Source organism: Pogoniulus pusillus, chromosome 8 (genome assembly GCF_015220805.1).
Source record: "Pogoniulus pusillus isolate bPogPus1 chromosome 8, bPogPus1.pri, whole genome shotgun sequence".
Taxonomy (NCBI): domain Eukaryota; kingdom Metazoa; phylum Chordata; class Aves; order Piciformes; family Lybiidae; genus Pogoniulus; species Pogoniulus pusillus.
The window spans coordinates 12,599,692-12,620,564 of record NC_087271.1 but is presented as its reverse complement, the minus strand read 5'-3'; the positions used below and the strand labels follow the sequence as shown (position 1 = coordinate 12,620,564).

Here is a 20,873-nt window from a genome sequence, read left to right as displayed (position 1 = left end):
AACCTCCTTACTACAACCTCCTTCCAGGTAATCTTGGTGGTGGGTGCTGTGAAGCTGCAGATGGATGGATAGCAAGGAGAGCAGCCTACGATGAGCATGGTCATCATCTCACCTAGCCACCAGCCTGAGACTTCTACGCATCCTTTCTCTGTGGCACAGGCAAAGTTAAATGGCACATAATGTTGCAATATGTTTAAACTGGCACGTGGTTCCTCCAAGCACCATAAATATGCAGGAGAACAGTTAAAAATAGCAACTTCCACGTTCCTGAAAAAATGTTCTCATGTGCTCTGCTGGCTGCAGCCGCTGTTATGAAACTAAATATCTCCCACCAGCAGTCATTAGCCTTCGAGTCTGGGCTGCTCTGCTGTTTATTGCAATAGGAGCTGTTGCTGAGAATGGAACAAGATTAGAATAGAAAAGTGAGTGGAGTTATTATTTTCCTAATGAAAATAAAACCACATCACAGGCCATTAATGGTGCCAGGATGTTTACTGCTCTTCTGCTGGCAGGGAGCCCTGGCAGTGCCTCCAGGCTGTGGTCAATCTTCATCCACTGATGTTCCAGCTGAGGGAACATGGGGAAGGTATAAGGATGAATATGCCTGTGCAGCACATGCACACAACCTGTGGAAGCTGTGCATGCCAAGGTGAGTCCTATCCAATAGCTTTCCCTTTGAGGAGGTGGCATTATTGCATGTGTGTAACCTCTCTCAACCCTAATTTTATTGCATGCATTGGCTTAATTGAAACCAACAGGGAGAAGCATGTGCAGAAGGGTAATGGGAAGGTGCCTGTGCCCCTGAAGAAAAAACGTTTGGAGAACTGTGCTAGTTTGAAGCTAGCTAGAATGTTTTGGTGAGAAGAACTAGATTAGAGGCTGTGAAAGGGAAACAGTGATGATGTCTACTTCACTCATAGGCTTGCTGAGAGGTATAAGAACAAGAATCCAAACATAGGTAAGGCACTTCTTAGGGCATTGCCTGAGCTGCACTTCTCTTTAGCCTCTCTGCCATCTCTCTGATTAATCCACTTTGCTTCCTAAGCCCCTGGGCAACCCTCCATTCTTCCTTGGGGCTGGGGTAAGGTTGAGAGGGGTGGGGAAAAGGTGTAAGGGCAGTTGGGAGCCCTTCCTGGGGACTCAGGTTTCTGGGAGGGCTGTTGTGTTTCTGTATTACCTTTCACCTTGTATATTTCCGTCTATAACTGTATAGACTGTAAATATCTGCTTGTGTATCTAGCTAAGTTGTAAATAGAAGCTTCATTCAAATTTCCAGAGCTGCCTGAGCCTAGTCTGTGATTTCCAAAGTGGGGGGGGGGGAGGCAGGTAACATCCAAACCATCACAAGAACATAGGTTGCATGTGCTGCTTGCATGCAACCAATATTTGCTTGAGCTGCATTACTGCATGCAAAATTACAGTTGTAGGTGCAAGGGTCAAGACAGTAGAGGAGAGATTTGATGTGATTTGATTTGGCTGGTTTGGTTTGCATATCTTCTCTACTGAAGATTACTCTCTTGCCTGGAGGAGCCCTTGTGGAACCTTGACAGCAGCCAGTGTGGGCATCCCTCAGCAGTGCATTTACAGCAGAGTAAGAGGTACAACATACTCCTCATGCTCCTGCACGGAGACAACCTGAGTGTGGACTCACCACAGAGCTGTGATCTTGCCTCCAACCTGGATCTCACGAGAATGATTTGGCTGTGGTTGATGTCTGAGCATGTGAGGTCTGCTTTCTCTTTTGGCCACCCTATGTGACCTTTACTTCATCAAACACTAACCTGTACTACAGCCTCACTGGGGCAGCAAAAGGAAGAAAATAAATGGATGGAGAGGAGGTGGGCTTTGGGGAGGGATGGGAAGGGATGGGTGTCTGCCATGTATTGAAGCTTGGACAATACAAGAGCTGAGAGATGTGCTGGGATGTGCCCCGTTGTCCCTCTACCCACCTGGTCCAATGGGGACTTTCACCCCAAATTTTCTGGAAGGGAGAAAGGGTGAGTTTGGATTAGTGTGGCTGAAAATCTATTTCCTCTCACCTTTTTTTGTTCACCTTTCCTAGTGACAATTTTTTTTTAATTACAAAGAAAAGAAAAGAAAAGAAAAGAAAAGAAAAGAAAAGAAAAGAAAAGAAAAGAAAAGAAAAGAAAAGAAAAGAAAAGAAAAGAAAAGAAAAGAAAAGAAAAGAAAAGAAAAGAAAAGAAAAAATGGAAGGAAGGGGGAAGGAAAAAAAATTGAATTGGAGGGATTTTTTTTAAGGAGAGAAAAAAAAGAATGGCCTGGCCCAAAAAATACAGTGAACAAACAAATCCAGAATCTTTTCAAGAAAGAACTAAAAATATGAAACCACTGCCTCCAAAACTCCTGTGTAGTCAGTCGTCACCATTTCCTTGAATTCCAGCACTCATGTTTTCTTTGACACTGGGTGACTCTGCCCAGGCTTGTTTGCCCTGGGATATCTTCAAGCCACGGGTCATTAAGAGCCCAACCTTGCAGATGCCACTTTTCTGCCCAGGATGGCACACGGTCACGTATGAGTGAGTAGCATGGAGATGTGTGCTTGGTGATTAATGGAATTGGATGACAAAAGCAATGAGCTGGAAGGAGTTGGCTTTCAAAGTGTGGTGTGTAGTTTGCTAACCCAGGGAACTCTGCCTCCTTCTGGTGCCAGAGCTTGCTCAGAGCAATTCATCAAAAGCCGACCAGTGAGGAAGGAGAATTCTAATTCTCTTTGATGCTCTGTTTTTTATTGGTCATTCCTAGGAGGTGTAAGTCACTTTATTTTTCAGTATCTCAATATTGGATGTATCCACTTTGATGTATCCTGATGTTGTATGGATGTGTCCAATCACACAGAAATAGGTTTCTTTCCTGCCAGATGGGGTCTGGCAGCAAAGTGAGGATTCTGGCTGAAGGGTATGGGGACAGTTCTGCAGTTAGTAAGTGCTACCCTCAAGTCACAGTACTGCTTATATGAAGAAGCCAATGCAAGTTCTGGTCTCCTCTTGATGAGAACCAAACAAGTCATTACCACGTGGTTACAGGAAATTCAGTGTCATTAGTTACAAAAGTAAAGACCAGGCTTGTCCCAACAACTGCCAGCAGTAAGAGGACATCTATAACTAGTTTAGTTCTCTTCAAACATGACCTATATAATTCTGTCACTGTGACAGCTGGAAAGCAAAGACAATGCAACTCCTGGCATTGTGGTCCTTCAGCTCAGCAGCTCTAACACTCTGCTCTGGACTCTTGTTTCTTCCCTCCAATACCTGTTTCTTGCAAAACCAATTACTTTATTACAGTTATTTTAATCATAATAACCTTGCTGATTATGTATGTCTAGGCTGAGACCCAGGTGGGAACAATTTCAACCAAAAGAATTCTGCCTTGGGAATGACCTTGGTTGTTGGGATTCTGAGGAAAGCAAAGCTCCAGAGCTAGCTGTCCTGGACACCCCAAATTCCTCTCTTCTCCCTCTCACTCCATGGGAGAAGAAAGATGTGAAAACCTGTGTGTGTGTCCCCCCCCAGTCTATCTTTTCTATGGCTCATGGTTTTATTCCATCCCTGCTTTTGGACAGTTCTCCCCACTTTTGCACTCTTTTGTGCAAGCTGGCAGGCTTGACAAGCCTCAGGTTCTGAGAGAGAGAGAGCTGGCATCATCTGGATCGCCCTCTCCCATACCCTGTCAGTGGCCAACTTCCTGGCTATCTCCCGGCCTGAGGGACCCTAGCAGGTTTTGGCTCTCCCCTGCCATTGTGAGGGCAGCATTGTCCCACAACCATTCCACTTGGGAAGAAATGCTTGAGACATTTCTGAGTTTGGTGGCTCTGTGACTCATCTTGGACTTCTGTGGCATGGATTTCTGTTATTGGATATTGCCAGCAATGGCAGAAGCCTGCTCCTGCAGAAGAATTCAGTAAAGGACCACTGCCAAATGCCTATCTCACCTTCATGAGTAAGCTTTGCCCTTCATCTTCTGCTCAGCCTGATCAATAGTGAGGTAAAGCTGTGTTTATAGCTTAGCCCTTTCCATTTCCTGACTTCCTAAATCTCCAAATTTATCTATAATTTCCTTTTGTAAGATATTCCCAATCGAACTGAATCTGCTAATAAACAATACTAATTTTGTATATAGTTTTGGGGATGAGGTTCCAGCAAAATAAAATCATTCTGTTTTTTATAGTTCCTGCCTCAGCCACGTTAATTCCCTGCCTCCACGACACTAGTGTCCTGGGGTGCAATGGAGCCTCCTGCAGGTTCATCATACTTTGAGAAGCTTAGGCTGTGCCAGCTCTTCAAGACAAAGAGAAAATATCCTGCTCCCCCTCTTACACTTTAAAGGATTTGACTTGGTTTCACAGTATCACAGTATTATCAGGGTTGGAAGAGACCTCACAGATCATCAAGTGCAACCCTTTACCACAGAGCTTGAGGCTAGACCATGGCACCAAGTGCCACGTCCAATCTTGCCTTGAACAGCTCCAGGGACGGCGACTCCACCACCTCCCCGGGCAGCCCATTCCAGTGTCCAATGACTCTCTCAGTGAAGAACTTTCTCCTCACCTCCAGCCTAAATTTCCCCTGGCACAGCCTGAGACTGTGTCCTCTTGTTCTGGTGCTGGCCACCTGAGAGAAGAGAGCAACCTCCTCCTGGCCACAACCACCCTTCAGGTAGCTGTAGACAGCAATAAGGTCACCCCTGAGCCTCCTCTTCTCCAGGCTAACCAATCCCAGCTCCCTCAGCCTCTCCTCGTAGGGCTGTGCTCAAGGCCTCTCCCCAGCCTCATCGCCCTTCTCTGGACACCCTCAAGCATCTCAATGTCCCTCCTAAACTGGGGGGCCCAGAACTGAACACAGTACTCGAGGTGTGGTCTAACCAGTGCAGAGTACAGGGGCAGAATGACCTCCCTGCTCCTGCTGACCACACCATTCCTGATGCAGGCCAGGATGCCACTGGCTCTCTTGGCCAGCTGGGCACACTGCTGGCTCATGTTTAGATGGGTATCAATCAGTACCCCCAGATCCCTCTCTGTCTGGCTGCTCTCCAGCCACTCTGACCCCAGCCTGTATCTCTGCATGGGGTTGTTGTGGCCAAAGTGCAGCACCCTGCACTTGGAGCTATTGAATGCCATTTTTCTGTTCAGAAAAATGACAAAGATGCTGATCAAACCTCTTGCAGTCAAAAAAGGTTAAGTAGGCAGCCCCAGCAGAGAGAAAGATTTCCTGATATCGCTGGGGATGAGGATTGTTCCCTGTCTGGCATCCCCTGGGAAAGCCCAGAGACAGGGGATCTGTCATACCGGGACTGAAAGGACTTTGTGGAGAGGTTGGTGCTGGTCTCTTCTCATAAGTAAATAGTGATAGGTGCTTTGTGATGGCACTCGAGATGACCTGTTCCATGACCTTGCCTGGCACTGAGGTCAGGCTGACAGGTCTGCAGTTTTCTGGATCTAATGAATGTTTATAAACATCTGAGGGCTGGGGGTCAAGAGGGAGGGGACAGGTTCTGCTCAGTTGTGCCCTGTGATAGAACAAGGGGCAATAGATGTGAACTACAGCACAGGAAGTTCCACCTCAACATGAGGAAGAACTTCTTTACTGTAAGGGTCATGGAGCACTGGAACAGGCTGCCCAGAGAGATTGTGGAGTCTCCTTCTCTGGACACTTTCAAGACCCATCTGGATGTGTTCCTGTGTGACCTGCACTACATGAATGGTCCTGCTCTGGCAGGGCGGTTGGACTTGATGATCTCTGGAGGTCCTTTCCAACCCCTAATATCCTGTGATCGCAGAGCCAGTAGAAGGGAAGCACATCACAAAACACTTTCCCTTGCCAGGCAGCTCCCTTAGCTCTCATGTTTAGTTTTATTAATGTAAACCACTGGTGGGGCAATATGTTAGCAGGCTACTGCACTCCAGGACTTGGTCTCCCCAAGGAATCACCTTTGAGCAGTGAGACACAGTGGTCTTGATGTCTCTCAGACAGTGGTTCCTAGAACCCCACCTCTGTCAGGCCCTATAAATCCCTCTTGAATTGCTGGTGGGACATAAATCTCCCTGAAACTGTGATGCTTACCAAACATTGTTGCATTATTGAGACACAAATCCTGTGTCATCTCAGTGAAATATCTGTGGCTATCAAGCTAAGCAAAGTCAAGACAGCTGTGTAACTATTCCCAAACATGAGCTTATTAAAACACTGGCAAGGGCTGTATGAGGAGCAGCCCAGAGGAAATGTTTTCTGAGCAGCCATTTATCACATCTGTACAACTAAAGAGACCAATGGCCTTTGATCATGCCTTGACTTTCCAGGGAAGAAAACACTGTTGGGAAGAGTGGATATGGGAGAGTCTGTTCAGTTGCAGGTTGAGAGGGGCTGCCCGTCTAGCTGCTGCAGACAGGACCAGTTTTCTGCTGCAGCCAGGTGGTGCTGTGGCATTTGCAGTTTCCACTTCTCCAGAAAGAGATGGAAGAGGCTTCCCAGGAGGAGAAGAGATAAGAGGTGCACAGCAGGGTTGTGGGAAGTGTCTCCAAAACTCTGGAGAAGTACAAAATAAAATATCCTCAAGCTGTGCCAGGGGAGGTTTGGGTTGGATGTTAGGGAAAAAATCCTTTGCATAAAGAGTGATTTGCCATTGGAATAGGCTGTCCAGGGAGGTGGAATGTTTGAAAACACAGGAGTGTTTTTAACTTTTAACTGGAGTATCCCTGGAAGTGTTTGAAAAAAGACTGGAAGTGGTGCTTAGGGCCATGGTTTGGTGGATTAGATGGTGCTGGATAATAGGTTTGGCTTGATGATCTCGAAGGTCTTTTCCAACCTGATTAATTCTGTAACCTTTATGGCAAAGTAAGAAATAATGAAACTTTTTGATGGGCTGGGTAATGTAAAAGAACAAGGGGGGGGGGAGGGGGGGGGGGGGAGGGAACCACAATTTCTCCCTGCTGTATTTTATCATCCCAGGCTGCAAACGAATCCCCATCCTGAGCTGAAGCACAGTCCATTACAGCAGCGCTGAGACTGCAAGCCATGAATCTGTCCCTGGAGCTGCAGTGAGGGTCTCCATAACAGCGAGGATTTACAACAGCTTGTTTGTCTTACCTTCTCCTCCAGCAGCTGCAGCAAGGGTGCCCTTCTCTCTCACTTCTAAGACTTTGCTTTTTCTTTCAGCAGAAAGTATTTCTCCTGCTCTGAAGCACAGGTGAGACCATTATTCTGCAGCAGCCTTTCCACCCACTGTCACCTATGGAGTGTCCAAGGAGTCGATAGTGTCTGATGAGTGCTCAGAAGCTGTGGGAGGTGGTCCTTCTGCAGACACTGGCAACTGAGTCAGGACCACAGAGCCTCCTCGTTCAACTGTCTGGAGAGTTGTCCCTGAAGGAAAATGAATCAAACCTGTCACCATCTGGGACAACCCAATTGTGTTGTGTTTGGCTGAGGTCAGGTGCTGTAGAGGGGAAGATTTTAAACCACATCTCTCCAGGATGCAAAGCCCCACGATTTGGCCACCCCAGCCCCTGTTATGGTCCATGAGAGCATGAAATGTCAGTAGGGATGCCCAGCAAGGCCCATTGGAACTGGTGATGTGGGAGCACTGCATGGGCAGCACCCAGCCCTGGGACTGTGCCAAGTGTTTGTGTAAACTCTGAACTGCATGAAGCCACCAGCCATAAATCTCCCAAGAAGGAGTTCTCACAAGGATGCTAAGCTCTCCAGAGTAAGCTGGAAGCAGAGGAAGAATAAACTTGCCAGTCGATGGATGCTGCGTGGACCTGCATGGAGTGACCTCCTGGTGGATGTATGAGGAAATGCCATATTCAGAAGGTGCTGTCAGTCTCCAGGGCTGTGTTGAGGACTAATCCCAGCAATCCCTCAGGACACCTTAGGGTTGAAAGCAGCATCCTATTAGGAGTCAATCTATCCCATTTCCGAAAAGCCACGATCTCAAACTGGACATTCATATGTGCAAGCCACCACAACAGATGCTTCACTTTCACCTCCGGTGATGCTGTGTTTCACTCAAAAAAACCAAACCAAAACCAAACCATTTTCCACCTTATGGGAATCACAGAATCACAGAACCATAGAGGTTGGAAGGGACCTCCAGAGATCATTGAGTCCAACCTCTCTGCCAAGGCAGGATCCCCTATGGTAGTTCACACAGGAATGCATCCAGTGGGTTTTGAAAGTCTGCTTCTGGGCAGCCTGCTCCAGTGCTGTCACACTCACTATAAAGAAGTTCCTCCTCATGTTGAGGTGAAACCTTCTATGTTCCAATTTGTACCCATTGCTCCATGTCTTATTACTACTGCTGCCCACCAAACAAGAGTGGCTCAGGAGGTCAGCCCATCAGTCAATCTGCTCAGTGACACTTCCAAAGGAGAATCACACCATACTAACACTTGCTTAGACCAGCCTTATGGTCCCAGCCTCCTGGGCTGGACCATGTCATTAAAGCACAGCCTGTTTGCATCCCATGGACATGCAGCTCTTGTCCTTCATCTAGTGAAATCACCTGACAGTGCTGCCAGCTCAGTAGCCTGTGTCCAAAATCTAAGCATGACACAGAGGAATGGGCTGCACTGTGGTGTTGGCCATACAGGCATCATCATCAACCCCACTGAGCAGGAGCAAGCATGTAGGTCCAGACTTTATCCCCAAGCAGAGGAAAAATCCAGCCCAGGCAACGTCAGCAAGTTAGCAAATCAAGTAGTTCCTCCTCCAAAAAACCCCAGCTGGCTTATTCTCATCCAGCTGGACTTTGCCCTGCAGGCTTGACCCTTTCCCTCAGGGATGGAGTTCAAGTGACCTCCACTTAATTTCTCGGTGCCTTCCAATGTTTTCATAACACTTTTCCCAGCTTTGGGGACCTGCCAGAGCTTAGCAAGAGAAAAAATCCTTCTGTTCTTTGATATCTAGTATAGTCCTCTGCAGGATGTTTCCTGAAGGACTCAACGGAGTCTTCAGAGAGGCCCCACAGTGGGAGGAATTGGTGCCAGGGAGTATCATAGTGATGCTTTGTGGTCTTATATATTTGACAAGCCCATGCTAGGGATAGTACAGAGCTCATCCATTGACCATCGATGCCTCATGGTGATGAAGAGCTGCTGGGCGAGCTGTGGTGCAAGAAGGGAGGAAAGTGGGCAGGGGTGAGGGAGGACAATGCATCCTCTGCCCAGCTGTGTCCTCCCCTCCTCTGCCAGTGGGTGACCTCATGGGATTTGATGCAGATCATGGGCCAGTGCCCATGCATGGCCCTGGGGTGCTCACAGCTAGCCCTGCAGCCCTGGCTCTGCCTTGCCCCAAGAGAGATGGCAAAAGGCTGGCCAGGGGCAGTGGGAATTGCTGGATATGTGTGGGGAAGCTGGACAGAGAAAGATCAAACAGCAGCTCTTCAGAAAGCAGATTAGCAAGGGGCTGAGAATGGAGCTGAGGACAGGGACGAAAGCATGCCCCTGCATACCTGGAAGGGGACAGCTAAAGTGGAAATCATAGAGTTACCATCTGAACTTGTTGCTGTGCTGGACATCAGTGGTCAGGAAGGACTGCTGCTGTGGGGTGGCACACACCATCACAGGGTTTGCAGAGTAAAGAGACTGCTGGCTGCCATCCTGCTGTGTGCCCTTCTCTGGGTTGGACAGCCTGTTGGTATGGGCCTGGGGCTGACTTGGAATCACTAAAAGTGGCATCAGGGGCTACATAAGAAGCTGCTGGACAAATGGTGGCACTTTGCTTGGATTTCACAGGGACTGGAATGCTGCAAATGGATAGGAGGCATTTCTTCGCCCTTCTGCCCCTGGTGCTTTTCACTTGAACCATCTATGTCTTTGCAGGCACACAGCCACCTCTTGCCCGATGCCTGACTTCTGGGTGACCTTATTTTTCCAGGTATTCGTAGCTACACTTTCACTCTAAGCTTGTAACAGAAGGTGAATCTCCTGATCCCTGCTCCTTGAGTCTAGTGGCTTCCTCCCAGTTGCTTTCAGCCCAGAAACCACTTTAGAGCTGCTAACAGTGTGAAAACTTTGTGGGTTTAAGCTTATTTAATCCAGTCTGGCTTAGTGTGCTATTTGCTCTTGTGGAACATTTGAAGGCTTTGTGGCCAAGATGGAGCCCTCTGAGCCTCTGTTGCCTGGAGCCTGCAGATGTGTCTGAAGGTGTGAAGCTTTCGGGGTAACTTTGGCTTGTTTAGCTTCAGTGGCATGGCAGGATGCCCACCTCTCAAAGCCTTTTCATTGCACATCAGTTGATTTGTGGGATGGAGAATCCATCGTGTGCACCCTGCACCCAGCAGCCATGCATTTGGAAAGTGCCTCTAGTCCATGCACATTGAGAGGAGCCATTTTTTTGGTTCCTGTGCTCAGTAGACATGTTTGCAGCTCTGACACTCCTCTCCCATACCAGCAGTGTGAGCTGGTGCCAGCAGCCCTGTACTTTGACAAGGAAGTGGCCGAGCTCCGTTTTTGGTGTCCTTGGCTCTCTTTGATGTGCTGCTTTGCTGCCCCAAGCTTGCACACCCCAAGTCATGCTATTCCCTGAGGTGGACCCCTCTTTCTCAGCAGCCATGAGAAACATCCTCCTTGCGGTGATTCCAAAAGGAAAAATATGTCCTTGGTTGCTGTAAATAGCACAGAGAAATGGTTTCTCATGATCCTGCTAGGCCCAGTGCTTCTGTTGCCTGAGCTTCATAAGCTCCCTGGGCAAATGTCAGGCCCTTCTCATGCTGCTGACTTTACACAGGCCTTTAGGAGCCCTTGGGGAACCAGGAGCCAAACTATCCCAGGTGCAGTGAGAAAAAGCCCTTTCAGCTGGGAAGTCAAGCCTGCTTTGCACATGCCAGATGAAGCTTGGAAGCCCTCACTGAGCTCAAGTCACCTGACAGAGGTTGAACCTGTAGGTATGAGTTTGAGATCCTTTCATATGGATAATAACCAACTTCTCATGGCTGTCTGTCCTATGATAGGTATCTCAGAAGGCTTCTAACAACTGCTGTCACTAAGATGTCTGTGGTTCAGTTAGGTGATGCCCCTGCTACCTGGGTACACTCCAGTGCTTACAGTGTGACTGCCACTTAGTTCTGCCCGTTGTGATCATGGGTTTCAAACACCCCAGGCATGTGTCCTGTCCACACACTGGGAAAGGTGAGGAGAGAAACTAGGACAAACCTATCTTAATTTTTCTATCTCTGATTCCAGCCTTGTGCAGAAGCTCTTCACCTTCAGCTCAAAGAAGGGCTGCAGGGGAGGGTCACAGGTGCTGCTACACTGTAATTAGCTTCAGTTTAATCCCCTTTGTGTAGGTACAGTCTGAGCTGGAGGAGGCAGAGCTCTAGGGAGACTGGAGGCGGCAGAGCTCTAGGGAGACTGGAGGCAGCATCTTTTTACTATTGCAGTGACTATGGCAGGACACCATCTTCCAGGTCACCTGTGCTCCTACTAGTAGAACAGAGTGGCACACCCATAGGCTCATGTAGTGCACAGATATAGCAGCAAATCACAGGGGTAAGAAGTACAACTGGCCTGGACAAGGAGAACACGTGGGCCAACAGAACCATCACCTCCTCCACAGGAGGACATTCCTGTTGTGCAGTCTGGGAACCAAATCAGCCTCCACTGCAGCATGTTCCCCATGTACAAGGCTGCTTTGGGCATCACTCCCAGGTTTCTTGAGAAAACCATCCATGGAAAAAGGAGAGTATCCCTATGGAAACAGGGATGGACATAAGGAGTTCTGCTCCCAGCCCCCATACCACTGTGATTCACCCTCTTTGGATGCCCCTGGGGAAAGTGCTGCCAAAGGCATACCAGACACATAGAAATTTCAGCCCTTAAGTCAAACATTATTTCAAAGTTAATGACAAACAAAACCTATTTTTGCAGTGGCCTTGTTTAAAATATTTCCCCTTAGTCCTCCTGAAATAGCAGTAGTGGTGCTTTGAGATGCCAGCATGTGATGCTTTCATCCTGTCCTGTTCTGCCTATTTCCAGTGACAGGGCCCTACCTGCTTGCATTTACTGGCCTTATGGAAACCAGGTTTGAGCCCAAGTCAGAAGGAACCCAAAATAGGAAACATTTCCCTTCAGAGGCATCATTTGAGCTAATTAACTTCAATCAGCCTAGAAATAAACCTCTCTTTCAGATCTCTTCCCCAACCTTGAAGCTGGGGTGCATCTAAGCAGCCCCAAGGGTGAGAACTGGTGAGGCAATGTGGTCCTTTTGTCGGTTCATCCCCAGGTGATAGACACAGCAGCACTCCTTGCTGATGCACCCAAGTGTCATCTAAGACAGGCTGAGACTGACAACACAGCCAGTGGCTGACCAGGGCCATCACAGCCTGATGCAAGGAAAAGAGAAACCCTCCCGTGGAGCAAAGTCTTAGGCCTCTCCAGGCAGTTTGAGGCAGTGTTTTTTCCTAGAGTGTTATAAATCTGTTAGGTTTGCAAAAGATCCCTAAGATCATTGAGTCCAACCCAACACTACCATGCCCACTAAACTATGCCCCAAAGTGCCATGTCTACATGTTTCCCTGGGCAGCCTCTTACAATGCCACTCTTCTACTAAAGGATTCTTTCCTAACCTCCCCTAGCACAATTTCAGGCTATTCCCTGTTTGTCCTGTCACTTGCTACTTGAGAGAAGAAACCAGCACCCACCTCACTACAACCTCCTTCCAGGAAGTCATAGAGAACACTGAGGTCTCCCCTCCACCTCTTCCTCTCCAGACTAAACAAGCCTAGTTCCTTCAGCTGCTCCTCATAAAACTTGTTCTCTAGACCCTCTAGACCCTTCATCAGTCTCATTGCCCTTCTCTGGATACACACTAGCACCTCAGCAACATTCTTGCTAGGAAGGGACCCAAAACTGAACATGGCATTTGAGGTGCAGCCTCACCAGGTGCGTGATAACTTCCCTAATCCTGCTGGCTGTGCTACTCCTGCCACAGGCCAGCATGGTCTTCTTGGCCACCTGGGCACACTGCTGGTCTATGTTCAGCTGGCTCTCAACCAGCTCCCCCACATCCTTTTCCTTCAAACAGCTTTCCAGCCACTCTGCCCCAAGCCTGTAGTGTTGCATGGGGCTGTTATGACTCAAGTGCAGAACCTGGTGCTTGGCATTTGGAGCTACCTTACAAGGACCTGTGGTTGGAAGAGTGATTTTACAGATCTGCATTGATCATGCTATAGAGAGGGAGCAATGAGCCATTGGTAAAGAGAGGAAGCAATGAGCCATTGGCCAGAGCCACTACTATTTCTCAGAGGTGAGGACCCTAACCTTTAGCAGAGGGGATTTTCTTGGTGATACGCACCTGAGTGGATGGTCCCATAATCTGGGTCCCACAGCTCTGTGGGCACTGGAAAGTCTGGATATGCCCTGTGAGCCTGGAGCAAGGGGCAGAGGGGGGTGCCATAACCACACTGAAACCAGCCTGGGACTTTGGCTGTCCCTCTTCCTGCCATAAGCATAACCCATTTTGGACAGAAGCTGGAGTAGTTTCACCAAACCACTTGCTGCCCATGCTGCACTGTAGATAAGGCTAAGTGAGGAACTGACCTTATCAGCCCTGAGAGCACTAATGGGCCCCAAGGAGCCTCAACTGGGACACCTCCACACACATCCACCACCAGGGGCCTAGGAACCCCATTTGAGATCAGTCTCAGACACTCATGGAGTTACTGAGTGTATTCTCAATATCTTTGCATGTATTTTGACACTCTCTCTACTGAGATTGAGTTCTTGGTGGACAGGGTGCATCCCCAAGACCTAGGAGGTGAGCTGGGATTTTGCTTAACTTCAGGCTGGTTGGCACCTTGCAGGTTCTTCCTGGGATGGGCTGAGTGCTCCAGCACTGCCCTGACCAATGCCTGCAGACCCAGCAAAGAGCTGTGCTAACCTGGAAAGCATCCAGCAAACCTTGGTGTCTCTGAACTGACCTAAGCAGAGGCAGTGTGAGGAAAGCATGTGTGAAGGTCAACTTCTACACCACTTGTGAAGGGCACCAGGCTCTTTCAGAGTCCATAGGCAGAATTAAAACATCATCAGGTGAGTTGATACCTTAATGCAAAGGAACTCGACCCTAGAAGCAATATCTTCCACCAGCTCCTTAAAACCCTTGCTGAAGACAGGCCCCTCACCTTGTGGGAGCAGATAGTGGTGTCACATAGACAACCTGCATGGTGCTGGCTGCAGGGCTGGTTGCAGCAGGCTCCATGGGAGTACCAAGTGCCTGAAGCAAGCAATATCAGCAGTCTTGTAATGCCATGAAATATTTTAGAAAGGTTTTTTTTGTTGTTGTTTGTTTGTTTGTTGTGGGTTTTTTTTTGCAGCTGCTGAGATGTTGAGGGCTTTACAGCATTATAAAGGGACTACAGGGAAAGGAGTAGTCTCAGGAGCAGAAGGTGCTGCAGCAGCCTGAGTCTCAGCACAAATTTCCCGGCACAGCACTGCACATGCCTGGCCCTCAGAATTCGAGCCAGGTACCTACATATCTTGGGGCTACATTTGTCAGGGCTTCATTAGTCCCTGGCTCTTGGTCTCCCATGTTGAAATCCAGGGAAATCCATGGGCAGGAAAAGTTGGCTGTGAACAGAAACTGATGGTACAGAAAAAAAACAGGAAAATACTCTTGGCTAGCTTGTTTGCTGGGGCATTTAAAAGCAATTACAGGAACACAAATGAGTGATTGCTCACGTTGCTGTCTGTTCCCTGTGCACTTGGAGAGATTTATTGGCTGGTGCAGAAGATCAGATCCCACTCACCTCCAGATTGTCTGTGCAACTGAGCACTAATTATGGTTAATGGCTGTACTGAAGTGGATAATATTTTTTTCCTAGCATGACAGCAAGAATAATATGATTTAGCAATATCCCTGCATCAAAAAGGCCAGAAACTGTTCTGAGGTTATTTCTGCAAGCTGTGCTCAACAGAGAGAGTAATGGCAAGCAGCCAATGGGAAAGAGTTTTGGTATGGAAGGAAACCAGTCCCAACAACCTTGGACTTGGGATAGGCTTACCCAACAGAATTGCTTATCTATCTGGGTATGGGGGGGAGTTCTTGGGGCAGCAAGCCACAGGAGAACAGCCCCAGTGACAGTTTGCCATGCAGAGATGTTTTTCTTCATCTTCCTAGGCTGCAAGGGGCTTAGGAGTGCATAAAGCAGAGGTCTGCTGGCAGGAAGGCAAAGAAGTGACAGCCACCTGCTTAGCAGAGAAAAAAGCAAATGCACATAGCTGTGTCCTGGTCCTGAAGAACAAGGGAGTTGTGTTCCACCCCTTGCTGGTCAAATCTAATGTACCATAAAGAGGTTGGTGTTTTCACTTCAAAACCAACCTGATATCCAGGACTGCCTGGGAATGAGGCATGAGAAGTAGGTAGTGGGCTCAAAAGCGAGTAGGACAAATAATAAGAGCATAAAGACATCTTAGCAGTGAGGATATTGCTTTTGAATATGCTATACGGGAAGTGCAGAGGAGTACAACAAAGTTGGTGAAGGACCTAGAAAATAAATCTTATGAGGAGTGACTGAAGGAGCTGGGGATGGTCAGTTAGAAAAAGAGGAGGCTGAGGGGAGACCTCATCACTGTCTACAGTTACCAGAAAGGACATTGTGGGGAGGTTGGTGCTGGTCTATTCTCACAGGTAAATAGTGATAGAACAAGAGGGAATGGCCTCAAGCTGCAACTGGGTAGATTTAGACTTTTTCCCAGCAAGAGCAGTTAGGCATTGGAATGGGCTGCCCAGGGAGGTGGTTGAGTCACCAACCCTGCATGTGTTTAAAAGTTGTTTGGATGTGGTTTGGGGTGCATTTTGTAGAGATATTGGTTGGACTTGGTGATCCTGAGGGTCTTTTCCAACCTGAATGTTTCTGTGATTCTGGGATGAGGAAGCCATAAAATACATAAATATATAAATTGGTTCCTGGAGTCATGGGTATGTGACCAAAGGCAACGTGGAGCAAGCTACCTACAAGGCAAATAACATGCAGGTGAGGGATCACAGAATCACATAGAATCACAGGATGTTGGGGGTTGGAAGGCACCCAAAGAGATCCTTGTGTCCAACCTCACTGCCAGAGCAGGACCATACAATGTATTTCAGGTCACAGCGGAACACATCCAGACAGCTCTTGAAAGTCTCCCGAGAAGGAGACTCCGCAACCTCTCTGGGGAGTCTGTTCCACTGCTCTGTGATCCTTACAGCAAAAAAGTTCCCCCTTGTGCTCAGGTGGAACCTCCTGTGCTGCAGCTTGTATTCATTGCTCCTTGCCCTATCCCAGGGAGCAAATGAGAAGATCCTGTGTCCCCCCTCCTGACACCTGGTCCTCAGATATTAATAAACTGAGCAGCTCCTTAGGTTGACTTCCCTGAGAATTTAGCATCCCAAGAGGGCAGAGCCTGCTGTAACGTGCATGGGTATGAAACATGGAATGCAGGGTGGGCTTTTGCGTGACTGTCCTAGGCTTGAGTGGAAGGGCAGCAGATTTCACCTGTTGCTTCAGCATTTCTCCCAGGTTGCCTGGCATAAATCGGATAAACTGCATCAGGTGCGTAATGCCAACACCCGCTTAGCATCTGGAGGCATTTTACTTCGTATGTGTACCTCCGGTAAGTGACTGTGAATATTCCCCTAGTGACAGCAGGATGCGATTTGGTGAAGCTGTGTATAAACCAGGTTTAAAGCAGCCTCTATGCAAAAGTCACAAGAGGGAGCCAGAGATGAACTTGAGGCTTTTCTCCAAGGTCTAAGCGGTCCTTTTCCACAGTGAGCACGAAGACTGGAAATCGCCATTGCCAGGAAAGCTCTTTAACAGCCTTCCCCTCGAAGCTGGAGCCTGAAGCAGCAAGCTCTCTCTCCTCAGTGCTGTTTTCCATGCTTTGGAGATCTATCCTTCCTTTTTCCTAGTTCAGTATCACCTGCAAACAAAGGTCTCGTTAACTGCCTGTCTGAGATTAAGACTTATGGTTGGTTTAGAAGGGAGCTTGCTTCTCCTGACTCCTGCTCCCAGCAGCTTTCAACAGCTGTAGACTGTTTCCCCCAACTGGGTAAAGAACTCTGGGTGTGAGGAATACTCCTTTAGCCTTTCCAACAGTATGCTGGGACTTTGGTGTCTGGCTGGTCCTCAGCCTGGGGACAAGCTGAGGTATGATCCTACTCACGTCCTTCTGATCTTCCCACCCTGTAGATGGGCTGCTGCAAGCTGGATGCTTCGGAAGGGTTTGTGGGACTTCTTCCTTGGCATTCCTTGCAAATGACCATGGCCACAACCACTTTGCATACAGGGAGGAGAAAGCAATATAAAAAATGGGGGTTGGAGCCCAAACAAACAACTCACTGCAGTTCAGGAGGGTGCTGTGGAATTAGGCTGCTACTGCACCCAGAGACTATGGCTTGAGCATGTCCTTAAGGCTGAAGCAGCCCTTCAGGGAAGAGGAGGGACATTTTCTTGTTCAATTGAGTTGCTTGTAACTGGCAATTAGCAGCACTAAAACTGTAATAAACTTGCTCTCTGCACTTAGGAAGCAATGGTAGCCTGCAAAAAGGAGAGGGAGCTTATCATGCCTAAGGAAAGACCTGGATATATGTTTTGCTCCTGGTCTGCTTTGGATGAAGCAGTGAAGTGTTAATTGAAGGTGCCCAGTTTGCAAAAGCCTGTCTCCTCTGGCTCCTGAGCACCACCTTGCCCTACCAGCCCTCAGCAATAGCAGCACTATGAGAACTGCTTGCAAACTCTGTGTTTTGCACCAGGCTGCATCCTGGATCTAGTGACCTCTGTTGGAGGAGGTGAGATAAGAGCTTCCCATGTTGAAATGCAACACTGAGGGTGTTGTGCTTGATTAACCTTTTCTTCTTTAGCAGCCTTTGTCCCATCAAATAATTTAAACTTCCTGCAATATTTTCCAGTAAAGCAAGGAGGAGAACCTTTCCTTTCCCTGTGGCACCTGGGCAAAATGCAGTGGTTCTACCCATAGATGGCAATTTGCAACTCAATTTGTCTGTGTCATCAGGGCTGGAAAATGCAAGGTGAGGATGAGTCTGTGCTCACTGAGTTTTGTTTTGGGAGTAGTCACTGCTTTCCTGCTCCTAAACCAAATGCCTTCTGCTGGGTAGCTCTGCCTCAAGGACAAAAGGGAAAGTATGGTTAATCAGCAGGAGTTACTGATCCTCAAATCCACAAAACCTGTTCCAGGCAGGTGCAGTCACAAAGCACCCTGGAGCAGTTCTGTGCTAAGACTTGAGTGCTAGGGTCCTGTTTGCTGAACGAAGACTGTGTTTGTTGCTTCTCTGGCAGAGCTGTGAAGAGAAACAGCTCAAACCTTGCAATCCCAGCCTGAGAACTCACTGGGATGTGGGGCTCCAAGTAAAGCTTGCACAGTTGTGATGGAGGACAGCCCTTTTCCTAGGAAGGTCCCTGCCCAAATACTGGCAGAGCAGGTGTAGAAAAAGCAACCAGAACAAAGAATAGGTTTTCTTGAGGGAAGAGTAACCCTTGAGACAATTCCTACATTTGGGAGCAGATTCCATGGGTAATTTATGGCTGTAGGGTCTCTGGCTCCAGGATAGCTGCAGCAATTGGAGCTGCTCTTCTCCACCCTGCTGGATTGTGCAGGGCTTGGGGCACAGTACAAACCCAGTAGATGCTTAGGCAGCTTTGTGCCAGGCAATTGCCTAAAGAAAGGTGGTAGTTTGTGTAAGAAAGTGGTAGAAGTTGTCATCCCTGGAAACTTTCCAGGTCAGGGTGGACAAGGCTCTGAGCAACCTAATCTTCACAGAATCACAGAATCAATCAGGTTGGAAAAGACCTTCAAGGTCATCAAGTCCAACCTATCACCCAACATTATCTAATCAGCTAAACCATGGCACCAAGTGCCACATCCAGTCTCTTTAAACACTTCCAGGGACAGGGATTCCACCACCTCTCTTGGCAGCCTGTTCCAATGCCAATCATTCTTTCTGTGAAGAACTTCTTCCTAACATCCAGCCTAAATCTACCCTGTCACAGTTTGAGACTGTGTCCCTCATTCTGTCACTTGTTGCCTGGGAGAAGACACCAACACCCACCTGGCCACAACCTCCTTTCAGGTAGTTGTAGACAGCAATAAGGTCACCCCTGAGCCTCCTCTTCTCCAGGCTAAACAAAGCTAAAACACCTTATTAAAGATGTCCCTGCTGACTGCAGGTGCATCATACAAGATGATCTTTAAAGGTCTTTTCCAACCAGAATCATCTCTGATTCTATGAAAGATGGAATCAGATGTGATAACCTGAAAGCCAGGGACTTTTGAGCAGCTCATGATGCAACAGGGTGTCTGTAACTTTCCATGAGGTTTCACCTGATGCTGTCAGCATTTTCTGTATGCTCTGAGGATCCTGTCTTCTTCCAGACAGAACCTCTAGCACATGGGCAGGGGAAAAGATGAAGGAGGAGAGCAGGAAAATCTGTGTGAAAATGAGACTCAGAGAGGGCATGGAGATAGACTGGAAGTCTGTAGGACACCATGCTCCAAGCCTGGATAGTAATGTAGGGAGGACAGGCTTTAGAGGAGAGACCTTTGAGAGAGACACAGTGAGATGTGCTATCTATTGTAGCTGCTGTAACTGACAAGTCTTTCATGGGAGGCAGGGTGAGTTATTTGATTGGTTTATCTTTGTCTGAAAAGGTGTCCGGTGAGATATGAAGTCGAGGGCAAGCAATGCCCTCGGAGTTCTCACATCTATTGAAAGGCTGCAGATTAGAAGAGCACCCTAGAGAATAACAAGACCAACTTGCAGGGCTACCAGGGTTAGTGAGAGCAAAGAGATGCTGTTACATTCGTTCCCCCCTCACAAGGCCCCTGGGGCATTCCATCCATTCCAAACCTTGTGGGAATGGTCTTGAAGTGCTTTCCTGGAAGGATTTTGCTCACAAAATATGAGGAAGAAGAGTGTAGAAAAGCAGATGAAAAATGTATCTTTAGCCACATTCAAGGAAAATGAGAGCTGCCCGAGGAGACCACTGCGATGCAATTAATGCAGAGCAAATGCGGGGCGAAGGTTTTGTTTCCTTCCTGGCTTTGTGCAGCGCCAGCTGCAGATGCATTGTCCTGGGAGCAGCCCCGGCTGCGCAGCGCTGCTGGCGGCTCCAGAGGACCCTGCCCAGGCTCCGCGCAGGGTGGTTCTCATCCCTCGCTTCAAAGATGGTTGAACAATGTAGCTGCACATCAAAGGGCTGAGTAGTGGACTCTCGCTGGCCCCACGGGAAACATGGGCGCCCGTGGGTCGAGGGGCCCCATCGCTTCCCAAGCAGGCCAGCAGCAGCCCTGACAAGTTTGGCTCCTCCCTGGCTGCCAGCAGAGCTGGGAGCTCAGCTGCAGCTCTGTGGTCACATCGGGCAGCAAGATGAGAGCAGTCGCTGGGGAAATGACCTTCCTGAGGCCAAAGGCTGCTGGTTGGTATGGTGTCCAGCTGGGCTGTTTGCTGTGGCCAGGGCACTGTGCTAGGGTTTATTTCTCCTCAGCACAGTGAGGGATCTTACTCTTCCCAGCTGTTTTGACTTGAGGCGCTCCATGCGGAAGCATATGGCTCTTGCTGTGGGTGTTGTACTGCATCCAGTGCCACTGAGCCCAGTTCAGACACAGGAAAGGCAGAGTGGCACATGGGCCAGCTGCTGCCAAGCCCTCAGTCAGGGTGTCTGCTAAGCAGCCTTCCAGCTGCTGCTATGGGGAGCCTTTGCAGGCAGCAAAGGGATCAAACCTGGAGGATTTTTCACTCTGCTTTGCTTCTGCTACCAGCAAGAGGGGAGAGAGTGACTGCACAGGGGCTGGACATAGTGGCCAATGACACCTACACACCCTCCACACTGGTTCTCAGTTAATGAATACACATATCGCTTGCTGGAGC

General features: G+C 48.4%; 1 long non-coding RNA gene across 1 annotated transcript; it reads left to right on the top strand.

Annotated features, from left to right (window-relative positions):
- The first annotated feature begins 364 nt into the window (after positions 1-364).
- Positions 365-1,846, top strand: LOC135177857 (uncharacterized). The gene is made up of 4 exons (XR_010303198.1): positions 365-422; positions 513-649; positions 921-958; positions 1,528-1,846. It is a non-coding gene; the product is annotated as an uncharacterized LOC135177857 (long non-coding RNA).
- Positions 1,847-20,873: the final 19,027 nt, after the last annotated feature.